Raw genomic sequence first — 22,520 nt, 5'->3', positions numbered from 1 at the left:
ACTCCCTTATTCAGACTCCATTAAATGTTTAACCTTGCACCAATCACTATGTTTGAAGCCTTCACACAATATCACTGGAAGCTGGAAATAACAGCGGGTTCAAGATGACAAATTTATTTTTACCTTGATAGTGGCTAAAACCAATTTTTTTATCGGTACTGGTATGAGATCCACTCTCCATTTTGTTATACCACGGCCAGCTCCAATGGGAAGAATTCTGGTCACTTAGTCAATAAAGTTTATTGAGCATATACCAAGGTAGAGAACATGGAGTAGATGCTGGGATCATTTCTCAAGTGGTTCTGTGATCCCTGGCTCTATTGTAGAGTTGATTCCTTTCACTTGCCCAAAGTCTTAGAGACATTTCTTTTTAGGAAGAACATTTTGGGACAAAGGAGGCTGGAATCAGAAGACCATTGTGAAAATTCTACACAACTTGCTTCACCCTTTGGCCCTCAGTTCCCTCATCTGTAAAATAGGGGAGTTGAATTAGAACATAGGATTTACAGCACAAATTTAAAGCTTAGAGGAAACTTGAAGATGATCTAGTTTAGCCTTCTCATTTTGCGAATGGGAAAAATGAATCTTAGGATGGAAGAAGTAAGCTTGCTTAACACCACGTAACTGATAAGGGTCAAAGGGAAGATTTTAGATGTAAGTCTTCCTGATTCTACTTGTAGTATTCTGTTCAATGTTCTTGTTTTCTCTAGCTTTCAATCAGATGGGGCTCTTGAGATTTGGCTATTATCTGTTATGTGACAGCCATTTTATTTCCCTTTTGTCTTCACCCCATTTAACTAAAAAATACTTCATGCATATGAGTGAATATTCTTGAACCGGACTTACATTTGGGATGCGTCTAAGCCTGACAGCAAACATTTCATCCAAAGAGGAGCAAAATAGCTTTTTAAAATGATAAATGGGTAACAGGATGTATGACAAAAAAATTAACTTCTGAGGGTCCTTTGGCAAATCACTCATATAAATATAATGAGTCAAGTTGCCACCCCATACCACTTTTACTCCTATCAGTTGTACTGTCTTTGGTTCTTTTTATTTGCACACATTGTTTTAACACATAGTAGTTGCGATTGAGATGAGAACCGGGCTGACATGCCCTTATTTGCAATAGTTTGTCGACATTATTATCTACCTAAAAAACTGTAACCCAATTTAGTTGGGGAATGGAATTGACCTTTCAGATTAAAAGAGAACTATTCCAGAGGATGGCAACTATATCAGTAAAAGACCTTGAGCTCATGTGTCAAGATCAATTGAAGAAAATGGGAATGTGTAACTATACAAAAGAAGATATGAGGTATAGAACTGGGTTAGGGGATGGATAACAGTTGTTTTCAAGTATCTGAAAGATTCTGAGGACTTGGAAGCACCCACTGACCAGGTAAGAATGGCTTACTATCTACAATATTGTAGGAAATATTTATACTAAAAAGATCACAGATCTATAGCAGTATTTCAGAATGACTGAACAGGAAATAAGCTACTTGGTTCCACAGGGCAGACATAGGAGCAAGAGGTAAAGGTTACAAAGGAAAACTTAGAATTGATACACAGAAAAGAATACTTAACAATTATAGCTACCAATCTTCTCTGTAACTATTTATATTGTAAACCTCTCAGAGACTGAAGAGGGGACCTTCTTCATCTTTCCTTCTCTACCAAAAAACCTATTAAATTTCTTTCTAAAGCTAATACAAACATTAACACACAATTACAGTTCTCCAAAAGTGGACTGGGCTTCCAGGGAAGGTAGTGAGCACTCCTTCATCAGAGATCTTTAAACAGAGATCGAGTAACTTCTTTGTGGATTAAAGAACTCTTTTTCAAGTATGAATTAGATCAGATGAGCACTGAGATCTCTTACTGTGAGATTTGAGATTTTATAAATATATGTGAAGATACATAGGTAGTTTATCAATCTTTGAAACAGGAAAAACTTGAATAAACTATTATATAGTATATATTATATAGAATAAATCTTATTCAGAATTTCATGGCACCTCAGTGTCTTAAAATTAGTGCTCTGTGTATTACCCATTGCCCACAAATCTATCAAATAATGGCCACCCTTCTGGGAATGAGATTTCTATTTTTTGCTAGGTATGTCTTGGGCAGTTGAAGAAATCTGTCTCTGAGATTGTGCAGTCTGTCATGGACATCATCCTCAAAACTGTTTTGACTTCATTAGACTTATTTGCACTTACACTTGCACTTTTAAGAACTCAGGGCCAATTATAATTGGACTGAAAAAGTACAATATGTGCTGATGAATAGAGGTTTCCCATTGATAGCATACCAAACAAAAACAGCTTTTACTGTATTCATAAAAATGAGGAATGAATTGAAATTGATTAACCACATTTTCACAAGTGGTTTTTAGCTTTGATGAAAATAATTTGCATCCATGCAAAACAATCATGATTATAATAAGAGTTACACCAAAAAAAATTAAGTCGTGACCCACCAATTTCAAGAGTGGAGACCTGAGGGAGATCACAAACCATCTAGAACTTAGGCTTAGAGAGTTGCCTGAGGTTCAGCTTACATATATTAGAGGCAGAATTTGAACCTAGACCTTTCTGATGCCAGGATTGGCATATTATCTGCTATAAAATAATATTGAGCAGAATTGCTTATAAATGTATAAAATGCTTTTTTCATTAAGGATTCCTGAGGGGTAGGAGTGGCAAATCTATATTTCCCCAAAAACTTAGACGAATAATATGGCTTACATGACAATACTCAAGAAACTGTGGTCTTGCAAGACTTTTTGTGAGCTTCAACTTCTCAATATAGCAAATTTTATGAAAAATCTTGGTGGGGTTGAATGTTCTTTAAGATGCTATTTTCTTTAGCATTTTGGTGCCTCTTTTATCAACTGTCTTTTCATAGTTTTTTTCATATTTCTCTTTCTTATTTATTTCCCTATTTTTTCCTCTACTACTCTTATGTCTTTCTTTAACTCTTCCAGAAATTCTTGTTGGGTTTGGGCCCAATTAACATTTTTTTCATATAGTTTTTCCCTTCTGAATTTGTATTTTAGTTCTTACCTGCTACCATGATAGCTTTTTATGGTTCTTTTTGTTGCTGTTGTTTGCTCATGTTGTCAGCCTTTTTCTTAACTTTCAATTGTATATTAAAGTTGGGCTCTATTCACCTTGGGATGAGGAGGCATTGTCCCAAGATTCAGACTTTTTTGTACTAATCTTTTGAAAGCTGGTTCTGGAGGTTTACAAGTTTTTGGTCTTTCCAAGGTGATGTGAAACAGGGAGAGATGTAATCATTGCTCTTCTGGTCTTCATGCTGGTCTTTACCCAGGAAAGGCTCCTGTTCCCTTATGGTCACAAGCATTAGTGAATTCAAATGGACAATAGAATTGTCGATTAGTACCAGCTTTACTCAGGGCCGGCAAAGATTCCTCTACAATCTCTTTCTGATCAATTATCTGCCTTCTTTACCATTTCTGGGAGGAGAGCTGTGAAAACTGTTAACTGCTGCTGCTTCTGCTGCTGTCTTAATAACTTCCCAAACCCATGGCTGGTACTGCTACCATGTTCTAAGTCAACTGTGACTATGATGTCACAAACTTCAGTTGCCAACTTTCTAGGTTGTCTTAGCTTGAAAAAAAAAAATGGCCTGCTCTGAGCTGTTACTGGTTTTGCTGCTCTTGGCAGGTGTCAACTTAGAGTCATATGACTGGAGTTAAAATCCTGATTCCAAACTTATTTGGAGGTGGTATGAATAAGTCTAAAATAGATTTGGACTTGAGGGAGCAGGACTTTTTTATCCAAGGATTTTCCTTGACTCTGATATTTATTAGATATTTGACCTTGGACAAGTAACTCTACCTTTCTGGCCCTTAATTTCCTCTTCTGTAAAATGAGAGAGCTGAAATGGATGTCCTGCTAAGGTCCTTTTTAGTGGCAGTTATCTCTTTGTAAAAGTGGGAAAATGGATTGATTTTTGTTATTTACTTTCCATCCCATTGCGATTCACGTTTGGAGGGAGGGGTTAAAAGCAATTATGTAAACCAAGGTCAGGATAAATTAAAAAGGGAAGTCAAGGATTCAGATAAGCTTCAAGCAAGAGAATTAGCTTTGTAACTAAAGAACTGACTCTCTTTCATTCTCCATAAGTGAACTTGTTGGCACTAGATGCTCTCTTTCCTATAGAGGAAACTTCCTAACAGAGTAGATAGCCACCTTCCAGGTGTAATTGTAATTTTCTTATTGAGATTTATGATGGTTAAAATTCCAGTATTCTGGAGTTACTCTGGCTAATCTTTTCCCAGCTCAAAATAAGAAAGATTATGTCTTAAATACTATTAATCATTTATTTATACAATGACTTCTTTGTGCTTGTCAGCATCAATGTAAGATAAAGTTTGATGGTGCTTGGGGAGGAACCATCTTTGGAGAAACCCAAATGATACCATCAAGAATGATAATCGTGGCTGAAATTTAGTTTACGATTCATAGATAATTATATATGTGCGTGTGCGTGTGTGTGTGTGTGTGTGTGTGTGTGTGTGTGTGTGTGTGTAATCTCATTCTGCCCTGATGCTAACCCATTTAGTTAAGTATTGATTTCAGGTCTTATTATCCCCATTTTGCAGATGAATTACAAGAAAGAGAAGGAACTTGTTTAAAGTCACTCAGCTACCAAATGTAAGAGTCAAAGGGACCTGGGTAAAAACTCTGTCCCCTAGTCTGACCCACATTTCTTCTGACTCATGCTGCCTCCAAGAATTAAAAAACAGAACAAAAAGGGGAACATAAGGATGAGTGATAAACTTCATCAGTTTTGACGCCTTGCCTTGGGCTGGAATGACCTTGGCTTGTGATGCTAGGGACAGTAGTGATGGTATTGTCCAGCCAGAGAAATAAGTGAAATCAAAGTTCTCCCTTAATCACATTGGCTTGCCTGAGGTACCTTATTGAATGCTTATCTGGGGTAACTTATGTTCTATCTTTGTTCATGACTTCAAAGAGAGCAGCCTAGGCAGTCAGCTTCCCTGTGGATGATTTGGTATCAAATAGGAAAAATAAGAAAGATCTGCTTTGTGATTTCTGATTCTGAAGGACAGGATTGAGATAAATAGGTGGTCTCTCCAGTCCTTTCATTGAAAGCCATGTTCTTTTTCAAAAAAAGGAGCTTTTAAAAGCAAGGTAATACTAAATCTTGCTTTTGGCCTAAAGATTAATATGCCGTCTGTTGAGTTATTGGGCTAATGGCATTCATTTTGGGATAGATTTCTAAGAAAAATAACCCACAGGGAATAGAATTCTATTTATTGACACAAATTTTCCTTGGTTGAAACTGTCCATATTTATTGTGTTGTTTTGTTTTTAAAGAATTTATGCTTGTATTTCTAGAAGATGCCTGTCTGACTGCTCCTGAATTCCTTCTCACTACAAACATTGCTGCCAACTAACAATCCTTCTGGTAGGAAATATTACAGTAATGTGCGGGGTCTAAATGAGAAAATTATGATGAAAGATGTGAAAGGATTGATTTCAGGAATGATGGAGAGCGTGGTTAAATAAATAAGAAGTCAGTACAAGATTGAGGAACAGACAGCCATCTAGTTAGGTTGAAACATTGACTATATGAAAGGCAACAGGATAAGGAAGAGGTGTATTCCAAGAAAAGAGGGCAGATTGTGCAAAGGCATGGAGATGGAAGACAGAATGTCAAAGAGTTGACTCTGGCTGGATTGTAGAGGGCATCAAAGGGAATGATGTGTAATCAGCCTGGAAAAGTGGACTGAAGCCAGATTGTTAAGGGCTTGGAGTATTTGTATTTCATCTGATGGCAAGCTTTTTAATCCAGAGGCAGTGAACATAGTTGTTGCTTGCTGCTGTTTTTGTTTTAATATTTTGATAACCATATTTGACTAAAACTGATTTTCTCTTCAATCCTCTACACTGTTTCATGCATTTAAAGCTCTGATTCTGAAAAGGAGTCTGAGAAGACAGTCATCTGACTGGAAATAATCCCAAAAAAGTAAAGAACTTAAGAATAAGAGACTTATTGTATATATTTGATCAGGCCAGTAGTAATACAAGATCTGTGCTGGAGGAATCTCACTAGGGCTTCCATGAGTGACCTTTTGAGTTTCCCAGCAACATTGTGAGGTAGGCACTGTTTTATCCATTTTACAGATCAAGAAAGTGGGGTTCAGAGAGACCAGGTAACTTGATGTGGGTCACAGATTTACTTAGTATTAATCCAGGTTTCTCCCAACTCCAAGTTCAACACTTTTTAGTAGCACAATATACTGGGCACTTTGCTAATTTCTCCCAACTTATATTTTCCATTGGGGACAATATTTAATTCCAGAAAACACAAATAGGGGCTTCCTTGCATGTCTTTATGGGGAAAGAAAGGTTAAACATGGTTCCCTTTTGATGAGGACATTTTTCAGCACTTACTCTACCTAGCTGGACTTTGTTTCCTTGTTTTAAGTTCTTATTTAAAAATTTGAGTGTTTTCAGTACTCAGCAAGTGTTCCATTGCCAAGAACTCCATCCAGCTAAGTGCTATAGGAAATGAAGAATTTCTGGTAGGAGTGAGCAAGACAGACCGAATTAATAAATGATCAGCATTACAGGACATTTGTAGGCGATAATGGCTTTTGGACATAAAAGAATCTTAATCGTGAGAATAGCTAAACTCTTCTTCCTCTGCTCTTTCACAATTACCTTAATTCCTTCTTCTTGCCCAGCCTAGAATCTCACATCTCTCTCATGTCCTCATCTTCACCAGTCCCATTAAAAGGTGTTCTTTTTTTTTTTTCCTCAAAGTATTTCTAAAACGGTCCCTCACCCTCTTCTTATTTCTTTTTGGAAAAGATTAGCTTGGATGGTTGAGGCTAATTATTTCCTTGCTTCCTGCAATGCTTGGCAAATAGTAATGGCTGCTTTCTGGAATGGATAAAAGAGAATTCATTGAGCTTAGAATTGGGAAGAATACCTGGATTCAAACACTATCACAGATACTCATAAGCTGTATGATTCTAGGCAAGTCATTTCATTTCCTCTGTGATTCTGTGTCCCCACCTGGCCTCCAATGTTGATTCCAGCTCTAAATCAATTATCTTAGTGTGACCCTGGTGATCTTAGTCAAAATACTTCATCTTTCTAGCTGTTAGTTTCTTCCATAATGAAATGAAAGGGTTGCACTAGACAATTTCTAAAGTTTTTTCTTGCTCCAAATCTTCCATCTTATGAATTAAATTGATTATCATCCATACAGGCTCAAGTGAGGAGGCAAAAATCTTATTCTTCCTCCTACCTTACCCACCAAGAAAAATCAAAACACTGTCATTAGAATGTACCTAAGTTGTTAACTGGATAATTCCATTTAGGTTCATACATTTACAATAAGAAAAAACCTTTGAAAATATTTCATACCAACCCATCGTTTGATAAGGAAGGAAGTTGCGATGTAGAAAGATAATAGGAATTACTTCAGACCACAAGGGAAGCACCATAGCATCATGGATTTGGTGCTAGAGGGAATTTTGGAAAGTTCTAGTCCCATCCTTTCATCTTGTTATTTATTTTTGTTTATTACTAATTTCAACAGTATTTTTCCAATTATGTATAAAGACCATTTTCAACATTTGTTTTTATAAGATTTTTAGTTCCAAATTTTTCTCCCTTCCTTTCTTTATCCACCCCTCTTCAAGACATCAAGTGATCTCATATAGGTTACGGGTGTAACAATATAAAACATTTCCACTTTAGTCATGTCATGAAGAAAGAAAGGGCAAAAAGTAAAAAGAGAGAGAGAGAGAGAGAGAGAGAGAGAGAGAGAGAGAGAGAAACAAAGAAAATAAAAATAGTATGCTTTGATCTGTATTTAGGATTATTTCTCTAGATGTGGATAGCCTTTTCCCTCATGAGTCTTTTGAAGTACCCTCATTTTACATGGCCCAGAAGGGTAAAGCTCAGGTCACAAAAACATGGACAGAATTAGAAAGGATGGTGAGAGGAGAGAAAAGAAAGGAGAGAAGAGGAAAAGGATGGTACATAAAGTACAGATAAGGCAGTATCATGGGATAAAATCTGTATTAAATTGTATTAAGTTATCTAACAATATTCTTATAAGATTACAATCACTGATGTTAAAGTGGCTGAAATACATCATTTTCTTTTAATGATCAAAAAGAAAGAACATCCATTTCATGTGTTTTGCGATCTAAAATACTGGACCTATTTTTAATACCAGGTCAAATGAGGCCTTGGCAGTAAAACTGAGCTCTCTGGATTAAGCAATAAGAAGATGCATTAGATAAAAAGAGAAATATGGTAAAGTATTGGGAAAGACATCATCAAGGCGGCAATGACTGGGATACCCTTGGTGTCTCCATCAACGATAGAGGTCAACGGTCCTCCATGACTTTGTTTTCACTTAAAATGAAATATAAGCCTTTAAGTGTTCTGGATCATCACCATCTTCATGTAGAGACACTAAAGGAAGCTTCTTTGGAGGAGCACAATAACCAGCCAATCTGCAAACATTTATTAACATATTATACTCCATGTGAAAACTGTGCTATGGGTAAGAAATACCAAGGCAAACATAAAAAAGTCCCTGTCCCCAAGGAACAATTCTATTGATAGAGACAATACATACACACACACACATAAATACTTTAAAAATACATACCAAATAGATTCTGTTTGAAGGCAGTGACAGCACAAGAAAATTTTATGTTGAAGGTTGTGACATTAATAGGGAAAATATATAATATAAGCATGTATAAGCATACATAATATGTGTATAAATATATGTACAAAAGCAAGTAAATATATATAAGTATATATGAATATATATATAAGTGCATGTAATATATGTGTATATGTTTATGCATATGCATAGATAAGCATATGTATAATATATAAGCCTATATGAGCATATAATCATGCATATATGTACACATGTCTATAAGCATAACATGTATATAAGCATATATGTGTATATATGTATATACAAGTATAACATGCATATATATATACACACAAGCATGTGTAGGCCATATACATACACACACTTCATTTATAAAGCTGTTATGATAACTCTTTAATCAATACCATACTACTTCTCTTCTTGTATCATTAGTTTTATTCCTGATTTAAAAGAGAAATGATCACAAGCAAATGGCAAAGTTACTTTTCAGCTAACACTGATAACACAATAGATGGGTTACAACCCTTCACAGTCTCCATATGGGTATCAATTCTGAGTTAATGGGCCTCCTCGGCTGTGATATTGGTTCACAATCCTAATAAAACCCATGAAACTCTTCATTAATGGGAAAGGAAGCTTCTTAAAGGATCTCAGGAAATGACAAATGTTTGGAGCTGAGAATCTGCAGATTAATGGAGCCAAAAGATTCCCATCTTGAGAGACAGAGCTCACTGTGACCGCAATATCTGTAGGCTCCAACCCAAGTAGACATTTTTGTTAGCCTTTTTTTTTAAAGTGTTTTATTTTTAAAATATATGCATAGTTTTCAACATTCACCCTTGCAAAACCTTGTGTTCCAGTTTTTCTCCCTCTCTTCCCCCTCCCATCCTCTCCCCTAGATGGCAAGTAATCCGATATATGTTAAACATATGCAGTTCTTCTATACATATTTCCACGATGATCATGCTGCACGAGAAAAATCAGATTAAAAGGGAAAAATGAGAAGGAAAACAAAATGCAAGAGAACAACATTTGTTAGCCTTTATAATTGATATGATGCTGCTGGAGTGCATTAATTACCTGGAAGCCATGGCATAGTAATTAAATGATTTCATTTCTTCTCCTTGGAAGCAATCCCTTGCAAAGAGATTATGGGATGACATGCTCAGGATGTTGTGCTTCCCACCCTCACATGCCTTCCTCAGGAAAAGGCCCAGATCAAATATTACCCTCTGCAAGAAACCTTTCCTGATTCTATGTGATGTGAATGCTCTCTGTTAATTATAGCCAGTTTCTTCTTTATTTATCTTCTTGGTACCCAGTTACTTAAAAGCTGACTTTCCCATTAGACTATGAACTCCTTGAGAGCAAGAATGGTCTTTTACCTTTCTTTGTAACTCCAACATTTGGCACAATGCCTAGCACATAGTAGGTGTTTAATAAATGCTTATTGATTTGACTTATCAGCTGAGTGCCCTTGGACAAGTCACTTTTCTTCTCAGTGCCTAAATTTCAATATCTATAAAATATAAGCACTGACCTCTCAGATTCCTTCAGTTCTGGATCTACAATCCCAAGGCTTTTCTAAAGTTCCTACTACAACTCTAAACTCTCATGATAGAGAATAGGACCTGAAGTCAGGAAGTCATGACTTCAAATCCTGTCTCTTACATTTAATAGCTCTCTGACCCTCCATAAATCATTTAATTTCTCTTAATCTGTTGCCTTATTTGCAAAATGTATCTACTTCACAGGACTGTTGGGATGATCAACTGAGTTAATATAAATAAAGCACTTTGCAAACATTAGAGCATATATATATATATATATATATATATATATATATATATATATATATATGTAGCTGTGATGATGATGATGATACCAAAACTGGTATTTTTAGAAACATAATAGAATCCTTCCAGAATATTTTAAAACTGATGAGAACAGCTATTAGCAATGATGCTTAACTATTTTTGGTGTCCTGGATCTGTCTGGCATAGTAAGATGAAACCTATGAACCCTTTCCCATAATATTTAAATGCATAAAATAAAAATGCATAAAAAGGAAATCACGTATATCAAAATAGATTTCCCCTCCAAGAATTTAAGAACTCCTGAATTAGATATATCTAGACTTCTGGAAGGCTCCTGGTCTTGTTTGGATAAGTGAGGAGAAGCTTGAGGTCAGAGCAGAATCCTGGATTTCCTGAACCAGTTTTGTACCTTGTTTAACCCCTTTGGGTATTCTTGACATTTTTGCAACCACATTTAAGGGGAATTGACATTAAGGGGAAAGATAAAGAGGTAGAAAAGTCCTTCACTCTTCTCCAGAAAATGGCTTCTTGGTGCTTCCAAAAGAAATCTATTATTCACTTAATCAACTCCACATATTGATTGAGTACCTCCTATAATATCTCACATTTATATAGTGTTTTCTTTCAGACTACAGTGTTCTTCACATCTTATACTCACAGCATCCACTGGGACATGTTCTCTTCATTAATTTGTCTTTAGAGCGTAATTTTAGAAAGTGGCTGGGGTTCAGCATAAACAGGGACTTACATAGCATCGAGGTGCCAGAAGTAGATTTTTGAACCCAGGTATTCTTATTACCAAATTAGCAGAATTGTAATCTCATTTGATACCGGTATCATTTTTTAACCACATGACAAATTTGAAGTTGTTGTTTCCCTCCAAATTATCTCCTCTTCCTAACTTAACCATTACTTTTGAGGTCATCTCTATCCTCCTGTCACTCAGGATTGCAAGGTAGGTATCATCATTTATTCTTCCATCAATCTCTCACTCCACCTCTATGCAATCTGTTGCCAAGACCTGATGATTATATCTTTGCACTCTTTCTTACATAACCCCCCTTTTCTTTTTTAAATACTATTTTTTCAAATACATGTAAAGATAGTTTTCAACATTCATTTTTGTAAGATTTTGTGTTCCAAATTATTCTCTCTCTCCCTTCCTTATCTCCCCCTCCCCAAAAAAGCAAGTAATCTGATATGTTATATTTGTACAATCCTTTTAAACATGTCACATTGTGCAAGAAAAATCAGATCTAAAGGGACAAAAAAAAAAAAAACAGGAGAAAGAAAAAGCAAGCAAACAAAACCAAAAGGTGAAAATACTCTGCTTTGATCCACAGTCAGAGTCCATAGTTCTCTCTTTGGATGTGGATGGGATTTTCCATCCCAAGTCTATTGAACTTATCTTGGATCACTGCATTGCTGAGATGAGCTGAGTCTATCATAATTTGTATTCTTACAAATTTGACTCAATTCTTTATATATTTTAGAAATGAGGCAGGCCCTATTTTCATCTCTAATATTGCCACCATCTTTTTGCTTGTCACATCACCTCGCCACTTAATGCTTGGGCTACTGCAATACACTTCTAAATGGAGTTCCTACCTCAAACCTTTTTGTACTCCAATCCATCCTTACCTTCTGTGTGTGTGACCTGGACAAGTCACTTAACCCTGTTTGCCTTTTTCCATATCTGTCAAATGATCTGGAGAAGGAAATGGCAAACCACCCCATTATTTTGCAAAAAACAAAAACAAAAACAAAAACAAAAAACAAAAAGCAAACAAACAAACAAACAAACAAAAAAACCCAAAACCTGAAGTGGAGTCCACAAGAGTTGAACTTAACAAAAATGACTGAACAAGAAAACTGTAACAATCACCATATTCCACTCAGTTATCAAAATAATCTTTTAAAAACATAAGTGTGACAATCTCAGTCTCCCTTTCTCCTGCTTCGAATCAACTGATGGTTCCCCGTTACCTCCAGAACCACATATAAAATCCCTGGTTTGACTTTTGATCCCTCCGTGTCATGGGCTTTTCTTACTGTTTGTCTTCTTATAGCTTTACTCCCCTCCACATAGTCAGTATTACAGTGATACTTGCAGTGATACATTTCTCTTGTAAAACATTCCATCTCCTGGCTCCAGGCATTTTTTCCTGCTTTTCACCAATGCCTGGAATTTTCCCTTTCTCATCTCTAGCTCTTGGCTTCCGTGGATCCCTGCAAGTCCCAGTGAAAACTCTGCTTTCTGCAGCATGCCTTTCCTAATGCTCAATATTGCTTTCCTTCTTTATATTATCTGTGTTGTCTTATCTATATCTGGTTTGTACATAGTGGTTTGCATGTTTACTCTCCTCATCAGACTCCTTACGAGCAAGAAATATATTTTGCCTTTCTTTGTATCCACCAAATGTGGTACAATGCCTGAAATAGTTAGCAATGATTATTGACTTGGCTTGACTTGATATTGCTGCCTTGGTCCTGAAAAATACTTTTGTATAGTAAAGATAAAGTAAAATATTTTGTATAGTAAAGAGAGCTCTGAACTTGGAGTTAGGAAACCTGCATTAGAGTCCTGATCCTGAACCAATCTACTTCTGTGAACCTTTTTTTTACCTCTCTGAGATTTGGTTTCACCATCTATAAAATGGGAATAGTAACATTTGTACAACTTTATTTATGGGATGGTGAAAGAAAGAGGATAGCTCTGTAAATTTTAAAGATTATCTGTTCTTTATGTCTTTGTATCTCCAGTAGCTTAAGTATCAAAGATATTTTGTGCTAAAAGCACAAAATATCATAAGATGAAGAAAACCCAAGATATCTAGTTTATCCCCCTTACTTTATAGCTGAGGAAACTGAGACCTGGAGGCCTCAAAGATGGAATGACTGGTCCAAAGTGACACATCCTGACAAAGTAAGGATTAGAATTTGGGAACTTTGACTCCAGAACCATAAGTCTTTCCACTACAGTAGGTACTCAATAAGTCAATAAACATTTATTAAGCTCTTACTAATGCCAGGCATTACAGTAAAATCTGAGATAAGATTTTGAATGAGCAAATGGTATGTTAATGGTCAAGTTGTGTCTTTAGAATGGGAAATGATATATTAATCTTTGTCCTCTTTTTTTGGGAAGATGGGTGAGCTAATGTAGGTAGAAAACATTGTCTGAGGGGAAATAATTATAAATCCTACAGAGTCAGCCCTCTTATGGAAGCTGCATTGTAATTATGCAAATGGAATCAAAAGGCCATTTGTGAAAAATAAGGAGAAAAGCAATAATTTTGTTCAATTTAGATTTTTCTATCAGGTCAAAAATGATATTTACTAATTTTTTGTGTCCTGGTTAAGTTGTTTAACATATAAATATAATATAATTTATATAAATGTTTATATAAACAATACATACATATACAATTGTTTATATAAACAATACATATATATATATATCTAATGTGTGTATATATATATATGTGTATGTTTATATAATTTTAAATGAGAGAGGAAATTTAAGGAGAGTACCTGTATCATATATCATCTTTTATCATGAGTCTTGAATGCTAAATATAAGTAAACATTATTGTAATTTTCATTATACTGGAAACCAAAGGAATCCAGAGCTGTACAATGGGACAAAATGCTATTTGCCAATTTACAGGAAAATACAATTGCTCTAATGTCACATTTTTCACCCAAAGGAACTGAATTAATTTTTTTTATCAAATTAAGTACTATGTTTTGGTTTTGTTTATTTTTTTCTTGAATGATATTATTTGAACAAGATGCTGACAAGCATATCATAATATTCTTGCTGTCCTTTTGTATTGTTGAGAGAGATGTAGTGAGTGCCTAGGAATGAGAAGTATAACGGTGGGAGAAAGCACACTGGCCTTGGAGGGAGAATACTTGAGTTTGAATGCTGACTCCACCAGCAGTCATTCTATAGCCTTTCTGTACCTTTGTATATTTATCGCATAAAAGATAAGCTCGTTGAGGGCAAGAACTGTTTCATTTTGTTTTCATATCACCAATGCCTAACACAGTTACTTGCACAAAATAAACACTTAACCAGAGATTACTGAATGATGTGTGAAAGAGGGATTATAATTTTGACATTGCATATTGCACAGGCAAATAAAATGTATACAAAGCTTTTTGAAACCTTTGAAGAATAATCTAAAGATACATGAATATTTTCTTCATTCTTTTCTTTCCTTCCTTCACTTCCTCCTTCTCTCCCTCCATTCCTTCTCCCCTCTTTTTATTCCTGCCCTGCTACATGAAGATAGTCCTGGGTCTATAATCACTATACCAGCAAAGTAGCAACACAGATAGTTAATAACCAACTACCTAATGAGAAAAGCTTTGAGTATGGAGCCAGTCAACATCAGAGGAAAGTCTCCCTAAGTTCAGAAAGGCTCAGACCACAGATGATAAATTGTTTTGATTGTAACCACTCAAAGCACTATTTACTAAAACACAGATGGTCTATGATCTGTGTTGGTGGCACGAGTACCCAGACTTATGAAATTACAGATCCTGGCAGTGCTAACAATAGTCAACATAATCTGTGTGGTTAAGTCTCCCATCTCAAAAAGAACATGTGGCCAGATGGGTTCTGGGTATGCTCAGAACAAGGACATCAGGCTTAGAACATTGGCAGTTATCCTACGTACCCCAAGCTCTATCCCACCCTTACCAAATAGAAACTTGTTTAGAAAAAAAGAGAAGTTAACTGGGTAATGGCAAAAGAGCATAGAAAAGTGTTTTTTTTTTCTTTTCAGTTATTTCGAATGTGATTGCATCTCTTCTTTCCAGAGAATCACAATTCTGCATAGAGGGGAGAATTGCTTGGGGATGGAGAATGGGATTAAAGTAAAGAATAGAGAAAATCTTCCCAAGAAAACTAAAAGCTATTGTTGGCTTGGGAGAGCAGAGCTCACTGTTGATTTGAAAGCACTCTGTCTCATAAACAACATCTTTCTTCTCTAAAATAGGGAAGATTTTAAACTTTAATGTCCTTTGTGACTTTTTTATATACTTCACTCATCTTGTGCCTAAGGATTCATCCTCAGTTTCTGACTGAATGTCTGTTCCATTTTCCTTCTCATGATTATTGCATGTGTTCCACCAATGATACAGAGGAGCTGATTTTAATTAGTTTCCTTGAAAGCTTTGTACAAATTTTAGAAAACAACACAGCTTGATAGTCAGCAACATCCCCACCCCACTAGTGTTTTCTTCTTTTTATTGAGATAATTAAGCCTTGCGTCTAAACTGTTGAGCTCTGCTTCATTTCAAAAGTCAGACTTTTCATTGAACATTCTAGTTGGTAGGCTTAAATGTTAAAGGAGAGGAGGGGAAAAAGAAAGAATTTAGATGAAAAAAAATAAAACTATCCCCTAGCTAAGCTGGATAATACCATTGCAAATCCTCATGTCAGAAACATATTTGCAAAACTTCAATCAACTTAAAGAGAATTTCTCATAAATGGCTGCCCATTGCAACACCATGCTTTGAAATTTTGTTCTCCAAAGACAGTCCATTCTGATTTATTCATTAGGAATCATGTGCTTGAAGTTTTCTCATCACATTTAAAAGTTGATCAGTGTTGGAAAGGATGAAATAGCAGACAATGTTACTTGTGATATTGACAAGGCACTGAAGTTCACAAATTGGTACCATCTCCCAAATTACTTCCCTTAGGCTGGCTCTTTCTTTGCTGCCCTTTGGCAACCTGCCTTGCCACTTAATCTTTTCCATCACTTTCCCCTCCACTTTTCCCATCTGCTTGTCTCCCACAAGCAACTAATTCTCAGCTTAGTCTATCCTTTGTTTATATGGACCTCCCCAAATTATGTTTTTTTTTTTAATTTCAACTATTTATCTTAGCTTGGCTATGTTTCCTTTCCATATGTCTATATGTGCATATGCAAGTACACAAACCAGGCTTGTTATGTTTGTTTTCTCCTGCAATCCACTCTATGTTTTTTTCATATTATCATTCATCTTTGGTTGGGGTTTCTGGACCACATAGCAGCTATCCTTCTTAGCCATCCTTTACTATCTTCATGGCACTTGAAGGCCATCATTATTCTGAGGAGATGCTGCCCCAGAATCTTTACTTTTCATCAAGGACAAATATGTATGCCATTTGAATCAGCTTATCTTTTGCCAGCATAGTATAAAACTTCTTCTCTATACTCCCTAGATCTACAAGTTGGATAGCATATTAGCTTTGGAGTGAGGATTGGCAGGTTGTCAGATGCAAATAATGTATATCTCTACACTCCTTTGCTTTTGTACACATTTTTATTTTTAATAATAGCTTTTAAAAATATATATATATGTATATATAAAGATGGTTTTGAACAGACACCCTTGTAAAACTCCAAACTGTTTCTCCCTCCCTTCCCCATGCCCTCCTCTAGACAGGAAGTAATCAAATATATATTAAACATGTGCAATTCTTTTCTACATATTTCCATAAACATCACACAGCACAAGAATTAGATTAAAAAAGGGAAAAAAATGAGAAAGAAAACAAAAAGCAAGCAAACAATATAAAAGGTGAAAATACTTTCTTGCCATCCACATTCAGTACCTACAGTCTCTCTGGATGCAGATGACTTCACCTATCACAACTCTATTGGAAATGGCTGAATCACTTTATTGCTGAAAAGAGCCATAGATGGATACATTTTTAAAGCCCTTATCAAATTCTGGAGAAGAAGAAAGGCAACAAGTAAAGTAGAAATTGGCTAATCATGACTATAGGGTGATTCATTTGCAGTCAAAACATCACGGATTTTAAAGAAATAGCACTATGGACACCAAATGGATGATCAATGAAGAAAAGCCTTTGATCATTCTGGACATTTTGAAAATGCTTCTAGAAACACAGAATCTTAGAAGTGTAAGAGACCTAAAAGGCCATATATTTCAACCTGTGACTGATCAAGAAATCATTCTACAATTTTCTTAACAAGTAATCACCCAGAATTTGTCTAAGAGCTGCCAGTGAGAAAAACTCACTAGTTTATGAACTAGCCTTTTGGATGGCTCTATTTATTGAGAAATTGTCCTTAAGTTGCATCCAATTATGTTTTTTCTGCATTTTCCATTCTTTACTTCTAATTCTTTTTTTTTTCTATAGCCAGTATATCTGACTCTCTTTTCCATATGACAACCTTTCTGATACTCTGAAAGTATCTGATATCTGAGTCTAAACATATACATTTCCTTCAGGGTATTGTACTATGGATAATGTGGTCACAAGACCCTTTACCATCCTGATTACTAATTTCCAGACACTTCAGCTTATCACCATTCTTCTAAAATGTCATGCCTAGAATTGTATATAATATTTTATGTGTGATCTGACCCAACTACAAAACAGGAAAATCACATCCTTTACTCAAGATACTATGCTACTCTTCATTCAATATAACTTAGTCCTTATTTTGATCAATTCCAGGTCATCTAAGTCTCTGATTCAAAATCTGGAATCAAGTGACATCTTATTTCTCTGGGTTACCTGCAAACATCCAGTTAAACAAGATAGCCTTGAAAATGTATGAAGTTAGCTCAGCTCTAGATATTCAGTGACTTACAATATCAACAGACTCAGACAAAGAGAAGCAATGAAAAAGCAGTACATTTCATTGAAACAGAAATTAATGGCACTTCCGGCCAAGATGGCGGAGAGGAAATACACTTCTGTGTAATCTCCGTGTTTTTCTCTCACTATTCATTTCATTTCATGCCTCTGAATTAATGCTCGAATGAAAAAAAACCATACAATTACTTACCAAGAGAAACCATCCTTGAGACTCGTCAAGAAAGGTCTGTTTATGCGCGAGGGCGGGGACGGTATTTGGAAGCAGTCTGCGGGCAGCAGCGGCAACCAGAGCACAGATAGCAGCTCAGAACCGGGTGGACCGGAGAGGGGGTAGGACGCAATCGCAGCCGTCTCTGCGGTGAGAGCTTTGCTATAGGAGCAAGTCAGCAGCCCAGCAGAGAAGCTAAAAACACCGGGGGTGAAGAATACAATCCCAAACAGCTGGAGTTTCTCGGGACCTGGCCACCCCTCCCCCACAGTGTCTTAGCCCGCTCGGATCTCAGAGCGCTCGGATCTCAGTGCGCAGGCGCCATAGCACAGTAGGACCTGTGCCTCACGAATACCCTGCCCCTCCCCCAAAGAAAGCAGCCTCCATTCAAGGGGTTTTTTTTCCTTCTGTTTCTTTGATAGTTTGTCTTTGATAAATAGACAGAATGAGCAAGAAACTGAAAAAGAATTTAACCCTGGACAGCTTTTATACAGATAAAGAGCAGACTCCAAACCCTGAGGAGACTAAAAACAAACAGTCCCCAGGTGAATCCCCGAAGGAAGAGACCTTATGTCCCTCAGCACAGATGAATCTCATGGAGGAAATTAAAAAGGCTCTCACAAGGGAGCTAGAAGAAAAATGGGAAAAGGAGAGGGAGGCTCTGAAAAAGGAGAGGGAGGCTTGGCATAAGAGCCTGGAGAAGTCAGTTAAAGAGAGAGTGGATAAAGAAACCAAATCCTTGAAAAATAGGATTAGTGAACTGGAAACAGAAAACAGCTCTCTAAAAAACAAAATTGGCGAAATGGAAAAAAATTCCACAGAACAAAAGAACTCAATTGGACAATTAGAGAAAGATCTTAAAAAAGTGAGTGAAGAAAATACCTCACTGAAAATCAGGGTCGAACAATTGGAATTGAATGACTCGAGGAGACAAGAAGAATCAGTCAAGCAAATCCAAAAAAATCAAACAATGGAAAAGGATGTGAAATACCTTCTGGGGAAGACAACAGACCTGGAAAACAGATCCAGGAGAGACAACCTGAGAATCATCGGACTTCCAGAAAAGTATGATGAAAAAAAAAGCCTGAACACTATCTTCCAGGAAATTATCAAAGAGAACTGCCCAGAAGTCATAGAAACAGAAGGTAAAATAGACATTGAAAGAATTCATCGATCCCCTACTGAAAGGGATCCTAAAATCAAAACACCAAGGAATATAGTGGCCAAATGCCAGAACCCTCAGGCAAAGGAAAAAATACTGCAAGCGGCTAGAAAAACCCAATTCAAGTATCAAGGAGCCACAATAAGGATCACCCAGGATCTGGCAGCATCCACATTAAAGGATCGAAGGGCCTGGAATATGATATTCCGAAAGGCTAAGGAACTTGGTATGCAACCAAAAATAACTTACCCAGCGAGATTGAGCATCTTTTTCCAGGGAAGAAGATGGACATTCAACGAAATAAGCGAATTTCATCTATTTCTGATGAAAAAGCCAGAACTTAACAAAAAATTTGATCTACAAGCACAGAACTCAAGAGAAATCTAAAAAGGTAAAGATTAATCTTGGGAACTATATTTCGGCTGTAAAGATGTATAAAGAATACATGTATATCTTGTTCTAGAAACTAGTTGTGGAAAGGACATTGTACTAGAAAAAAGGGAAAGTGGGGGTACTACATTTCATGAAGAGGCAAAGAAAACCTAGTAAATCTGAGAGAAAGAATGGAGAGGAATGAAAATAGTGAGTATTTTACTGCTTTCAGAATTGGCAGTAAGAGAAGAATTTTAGACATATTCAATCTATGGTGAAACTTCTCCTACCTCATTGAAAAGTGAGAAGGGAAAAGTGAAAAAGGAAGGAATAAGCTAAGTGGAAGGGAATACGGTAACTGGGAGGGAAAGGGGTAAGTTGGGGGGGGGAAACTCTAAGGGGGGGGAAGGATACTGAAAAAGGGAGGGCTGTGAGAAGCAAGGGGAGCTCACAAGCTTAATATTGGGAAGGGGGGCAAGGGAGGGGGTAAGGGAGTAAGAAGGGAGAAAAGCATAAACCGGGTTAACAAGATGGCAAGTAATACAGAATTGGTCATTTTAACCATAAATGTGAACGGGGTAAACTCCTCTATAAAGAGGAAGCGGTTAGCAGAATGGATTAAAAGCCAGAATCCTACAATATGTTGTATACAGGAAACACACCTGAAGCGGGGTGATACATGCAGGTTAAAGGTAAAAGGTTGGAGCAAAATCTACTATGCTTCAGGTGAAGCCAAAAAAGCAGGGGTAGCCATCCTGATCTCAGATCAAGCTAAAGCAAAAATTGATCTAATCAAAAGAGATAAGGAAGGGCACTATATCTTGCTAAAGGGTAGAATGAATAATGAAGAAGTATCTATATTAAATATATATGCACCAAGTAGTGTAGCATCTAAATTCCTAAAAGAGAAATTAAGAGAGCTGCAAGAAGAAATAGACAGTAAAACTATAATAGTGGGAGATCTCAACCTTGCACTCTCAGAATTAGATAAATCAAACCACAAAATAAATAAGAAAGAAGTCAAAGAGATAAATAGAATACTAGAAAAATTAGATATGATAGATCTCTGGAGAAAATGTAATGGGGACAGAAAGGAGTACACCTTCTTTTCAGCAGTTCATGGAACTTATACAAAAATTGATCATATATTAGGACATAAAAACCTCAAACTCAAATGCAGTAAGGCAGAAATAGTGAATGCATCTTTTTCAGACCATGATGCAGTGAAAATTACATTCAATAAAAAGCCACAGGAAAGTAGACCAAAAAATAATTGGAAACTAAATAATCTCATACTAAAGAATGATTGGGTGAAACAGCAAATTATAGACATAATTAATAACTTCATCCAAGAAAATGATAATAATGAGACATCATACCAAAATGTATGGGATGCAGCCAAAGCGGTAATAAGGGGAAATCTCATATCTCTAGAGGCCTATTTGTATAAAATTGAGAAAGAGAAGGTCAATGAATTGGGCTTGCAACTAAAAATGCTAGAAAAGGAACAAATTAAAAACCCCCAATCAAACACTAAACTTGAAATTCAAAAAATAAAAGGAGAGATCAATAAAATTGAAAGTAAAAAAACTATTGAATTGATTAATAAAACTAAGAGTTGGTTCTATGAAAAAACCAACAAAATAGACAAACCCTTAGTAAATCTGATTAAAAAAAGGAAAGAGGAAAATCAAATTGTTAGTCTTAAAAATGAAAAGGGAGAACTCACCACTAACGAAGAGGAAATTAGAGCAATAATTAGGAGTTACTTTGCCCAACTTTACGCCAATAAATTCGACAACTTAAATGAAATAGAAGAATACCTCCAAAAATATAGCTTACCTAAACTAACAGAGGAAGAAGTAAATATCCTAAACACTCCTATCTCAGAAAAAGAAATAGAACAAACTATCAATCAACTCCCTAAGAAAAAAACCCCAGGACCAGATGGATTTACATCTGAATTCTATCAAACATTTAAAGATCAATTAACTCCAATGCTAAATAAACTATTTGAAGAAGTAGGGATTGAAGGAGTCCTACCAAACTCCTTTTATGACACAGATATGGTACTGATACCTAAACCAGGTAGGCTGAAAACAGAGAAAGAAAATTATAGACCAATCTCCCTAATGAATATTGATGCTAAAATCTTAAATAAAATATTAGCAAAAAGATTACAGAAAATCATCCCCAGGATAATACACTATGACCAAGTAGGATTTATACCAGGAATGCAGGGCTGGTTCAATATTAGGAAAACTATTAACATAATTGACTATATCAACAACCAACCAAACAAAAACCATATGATCATTTCAATAGATGCAGAAAAAGCATTTGATAAAATCCAACAGCCATTCCTAATAAAAACACTTGAGAGCATAGGAATAAAAGGACTTTTCCTTAAAATAGTTAGGAGCATATATTTTAAACCTTCAGTAAGCATCATATGCAATGGGGAAAAACTGGAACCTTTCCCGGTAAGATCTGGAGTGAAGCAAGGTTGCCCACTATCACCATTATTATTCAATATTGTATTAGAAACACTGGCCTCTGCAATAAGAGTCGAGAAAGAGATTAAAGGAATTAGAGTAGGCAATGAGGAAA

The sequence above is a fragment of the Antechinus flavipes genome, chromosome 5 (genome assembly GCF_016432865.1).
Source record: "Antechinus flavipes isolate AdamAnt ecotype Samford, QLD, Australia chromosome 5, AdamAnt_v2, whole genome shotgun sequence".
Taxonomy (NCBI): domain Eukaryota; kingdom Metazoa; phylum Chordata; class Mammalia; order Dasyuromorphia; family Dasyuridae; genus Antechinus; species Antechinus flavipes.
This window is presented reverse-complemented; position numbering follows the sequence as displayed.